This window comes from Schistocerca nitens, chromosome 7, assembly GCF_023898315.1.
Source record: "Schistocerca nitens isolate TAMUIC-IGC-003100 chromosome 7, iqSchNite1.1, whole genome shotgun sequence".
NCBI classification, from domain to species: domain Eukaryota; kingdom Metazoa; phylum Arthropoda; class Insecta; order Orthoptera; family Acrididae; genus Schistocerca; species Schistocerca nitens.
Window position 1 is genome coordinate 307183145 of NC_064620.1, and position 5000 is coordinate 307188144.

Here is a 5000-nt window from a genome sequence, read left to right on the forward strand (position 1 = left end):
TGTTACATACGACAGCGCCATCTGTGAAATAGCCAGGCCACTAGGGCGTCTATTTGGGGACGCCACCATACCGCCCCCTGTGGGACGACGTTGACAGTGCCACCGAGGGGCACAAGAACGACATCTCTCGGAATGTGACTACACTACATTGACATGCAGCCCAGATACGACACCTCCATCTACAGGAAGTGAACGCAACAACGCCAACCACACAGCATCGCCACCTATGAAAATACGACGAAACCACATGCAATACAGCCATCTACGCGAATCTGGCAACACTACATCCACCATGTCGAGCGCACCACAAACAATAACGCCATCTAGGCCTCCTGCAACGGCGATACCGCCATCTATGAGACGCCAAGCTGAATACGACATCGATGGGCGCACAGTACACATTGTCCGACGCCACCCACAAAGACGGCATCCTCTGTCCACCACGAAGTCGTCGACCGACAATCACGCCACCCGCACCCGTACGTGCCCCACCCCACCCACCAAAATCGCAAGTCCAGCGGATGAACGGCGGACGTTTCCCGCACTCGTAAGTTGCAATCCACACCTATATCTTGCGTTTCATGAAGAGTTTTATCCAATATTCGACATTCCCGCTGTCCCTAAACGTGCTCTAAGTCTGTGCGCGACCGCGTCGCTCACTGTACGGATTCCGATGCTGAGCGATCAGCTATGGGCCGCCCCATCCACGTCGGTCCCCGTGGGCGTTGCACTCGCAGTCGCAAAGACTCTGGGCAATGGCTATGTGCGCTCCGCAATATATTACTGGGACGAGTAATGAGGGTCCGAGCCCCCAGTGTGGGGAAAGTGTTTCGCAGCCCTGACCCACCGGCACGGTGTTGCGTCCCCCACCTCAAACATGTGACGTAGTCACACCACCGGTTTTGACTAATAGACAGAATGTTTATAATCATATGCCATACACCGGGGGACGATGCCGCGAGGTGTAGCTAGCTAGTGCAGTCGCACCGCTACTACTGTACAGAGATAGAACAGGCATTGACTATACATACATTAAGCTTATACACGGCGGTGCTTAGTAATACGCGCAGTCATCGGAATATAGATAACACATACAACTGTCCCTATACATGCTGAACGTCTGTGCACACAATGTCAACCACACGTCACCCACACACTCCATCACCCACTAGTCTATGCCTGTAACAGACGCAGACACAACATCTAAGTACCAGCATGGAACAACATCCAGTGCATCCTCTCGGCCACAGTACACCATCCACACTATGATAACCAGACCGGGACGTCGAACCAGAAAACTGAATATCCCACTCTTCCTACAACCACCATTGCTCAGATACGCCACCAACACCCACACATGTCCTACACAGGGGTGCACCCAACAGCACCACACTGCCGCATCTCACAGCACATAAACAATGGCAGGAATGAAAGACACAGGTGTGCCACTCCTTTGCCACAAACACAGAACGGGCGCGCCACCTGCCATGAGCCACAAGTGCAACTGACGTGACATATCTGATAGTGCCTCAGGCGTCCACTTACTACCATCACTATCAACGAACCTCGCCACCCCACCCCCCCCCCCCACACACACCATCCCTTAACCCAACTTCTGCCTTAACCTAACCCAACTTCTGCCTTAACCTAACCCAACTTCTGCCTTAACCTAACCCAACTTCTGCCTTAACCTAACCCAACTTCTGCCTTAACCTAACCCAACTTCTGCCTTAACCTAACCCAACTTCTGCCTTAACCTAACCCAACTTCTGCCTTAACCTAACCCAACTTCTGCCTTAACCTAACCCAACTTCTGCCTTAACCTAACCCAACTTCTGCCTTAACCTAACCCAACTTCTGCCTTAACCTAACCCAACTTCTGCCTTAACCTAACCCAACTTCTGCCTTAACCTAACCCAACTTCTGCCTTAACCTAACCCAACTTCTGCCTTAACCTAACCCAACTTCTGCCTTAACCTAACCCAACTTCTGCCTTAACCTAACCCAGCTTCTGCCTTAACCTAACCCAACTTCTGCCTTAACCTAACCCAACTTCTGCCTTAACCTAACCCAACTTCTGCCTTAACCTAACCCAAGTTGCGCCCTAACCTAACCCACGTTGCGCCCTAACCTAACCCACGTTGCGCCCTAACCTAACCCACGTTGCGCCCTAACCTAACCCACGTTGCGCCCTAACCTAACCCAAGTTGCGCCCTAACCTAACCCACGTTGCGCCCTAACCTAACCCACGTTGCGCCCTAACCTAACCCACGTTGCGCCCTAACCTAACCCACGTTGCGCCCTAACCTAACCCACGTTGCGCCCTAACCTAACCCACGTTGCGCCTTAACCTAACCCACGTTGCGCCCTAACCTAACCCACGTTGCGCCTTAACCTAACCCACGTTGCGCCTTAACCTAACCCACGTTGCGCCTTAACCTAACCCACGTTGCGCCTTAACCTAACCCACGTTGCGCCTTAACCTAACCCACGTTGCGCCTTAACCTAACCCACGTTGCGCCTTAACCTAACCCACGTTGCGCCTTAACCTAACCCACGTTGCGCCTTAACCTAACCCACGTTGCGCCTTAACCTAACCCACGTTGCGCCTTAACCTAACCCACGTTGCGCCTTAACCTAACCCACGTTGCGCCTTAACCTAACCCACGTTGCGCCTTAACCTAACCCACGTTGCGCCTTAACCTAACCCACGTTGCGCCTTAACCTAACCCACGTTGCGCCTTAACCTAACCCACGTTGCGCCTTAACCTAACCCAAGTTGCGCCTTAACCTAACCCAAGTTGCGCCTTAACCTAACCCAAGTTGCGCCTTAACCTAACCCAAGTTGCGCCTTAACCTAACCCAAGTTGCGCCTTAACCTAACCCAAGTTGCGCCTTAACCTAACCCAAGTTGCGCCTTAACCTAACCCAAGTTGCGCCTTAACCTAACCCAAGTTGCGCCTTAACCTAACCCACGTTGCGCCTTAACCTAACCCACGTTGCGCCCTAACCTAACCCACGTTGCGCCTTAACCTGCCCTGTAATTGTTAGTTATATGAATCTAGGAATTCGTGTAGCGTTGCCTAATTGCAACCATCTCAACATAGTTCACTTCGCGCACACTGTGGTGTTCTGCGTATTGATTCATTTTACGGTGCGTACCCTCACATCTTGCGAGTGTTGCTTACTTTCCACATGGTCCCGCTATCCACTGTATTGTGTACTGCAATAGGACGTATATCGCCCCCGCCCCCCCCCCCTCCCCTCCTGTCACCTCTAGCTCGTCGGTCAGGAGTTCGCGTGTTGAATGCGCTTCGCAGCTGTGCAATGGCATTCGCATACGTACGCTGGCCACCTTCCACGTGTTCTTTCGTGCACACGTCGCAGCGTGTATGTATGCTGATGGAGTGCGTCGTGACACACAACATCCAGGCATGCAAGACTCGTAGAAGTCGCAAATGTAGATGGATGTCTACGTTTGCTGCCCAAGTTACGCAAATGAACTGGAAATCCGTTGTTGCGCGGTTGTTCGCGCTGGAGGTGAATCGTTGATATCGACGATCGGTACAGGTATTAACCGGTTGCTTCAGCGACACCCGTCATACCCACGAACGTGAGTGGGCATGTGGGTATGAAGCGATACGCGGCGGTGGCTGGGTGGGACCGTCCCCGGCCGGTGAGGGGGGGGCGCCCGGCGTGCTGGCCGCGCGCTGCGTGGGCGCACGCGCGGCAGCCGGCTGGTGGGGGCGCCCAGTGGCAGGCGCGCCGGCTGACGGACGCGGCAGGCGGCGCATCTGCGTGCCGGCGCACCCAGCGCGCGGCGCCGTGCGGCCAAAGTGGGTCCTCCCGGGCCCGGTGCGAAGCGCGGTGGACATCTGCAGTGTGCTGGTCCGATTGAGGACTGTGTGCGTTGAGGATGCGCCGCCGCCCGGCACTCGGCGCCGCGACGCCGTCTGCTGCTAGGTCGCCCCCGCGGTTCTCGCAGGTGGTTTGTATCGCAGCTGTGCGGATGTGTTGGCGCGTGCGCTGTGCTGGGAGAGTTCGCTTTGGCACCCAAGTGGGGCTCTGCCCCTCTGTGGCGCTGGCGTTGGAGCTGCCCGGTCACTGTTTGTGGCCGCGTGTTGTCTCCCGCCGGCAACACCACGACAGCACGCTCCCGGGCCTCTGTCGGCAGCGGCAAGCTCAGTTGGGAGCACGGGTGGTCGCACTGAAAGCGTCTACTCGCCTATCTCCGGGCGATTGCGCCTCTCTCGAACCCGACCAAGTACTTAGGACGGCGCTGCGCGCCGCCGGGACCTGAGAGGGTTTCGAGGTGTATCGTGCAGGGGAGCCCAGCCTCCTCCTGTTTGCAGAATAATTGAGCGGACGCTTGCGTGTTCGCGCGGGCCCCCGGGACACACTCCCGGGCGGCCGGCTGCTCAGCTCTAGTTGACGCAGCTCCCTGGTTGATCCTGCCAGTAGTCATATGCTTGTCTCAAAGATTAAGCCATGCATGTCTCAGTACAAGCCGCATTAAGGTGAAACCGCGAATGGCTCATTAAATAGTTATGGTTCCTTAGATCGTACCCACGTTACTTGGATAACTGTGGTAATTCTAGAGCTAATACATGCAAACAGAGTCCCGACCAGAGATGGAAGGGACGCTTTTATTAGATCAAAACCAATCGGTCGGCTCGTCCGGTCCGTTTGCCTTGGTGACTCTGAATAACTTTGGGCTGATCGCACGGTCTTCGTACCGGCGACGCATCTTTCAAATGTCTGCCTTATCAACTGTCGATGGTAGGTTCTGCGCCTACCATGGTTGTAACGGGTAACGGGGAATCAGGGTTCGATTCCGGAGAGGGAGCCTGAGAAACGGCTACCACATCCAAGGAAGGCAGCAGGCGCGCAAATTACCCACTCCCGGCACGGGGAGGTAGTGACGAAAAATAACGATACGGGACTCATCCGAGGCCCCGTAATCGGAATGAGTACACTTTAAATCCTTTAACGAGTATCTA

General features: G+C 55.1%; 1 non-coding gene across 1 annotated transcript in view; it reads left to right on the forward strand.

The window, feature by feature from the left end:
- The first annotated feature begins 4438 nt into the window (after window positions 1-4438).
- LOC126197317 (small subunit ribosomal RNA) overlaps window positions 4439-5000 on the forward strand; it is a 1909-nt gene continuing 1347 nt past the window's right edge. Inside the window, exon 1 of the ribosomal RNA XR_007539686.1 lies at window positions 4439-5000. This exon is cut by the window's right edge and continues 1347 nt beyond it. This is a non-coding gene — a ribosomal RNA (small subunit ribosomal RNA).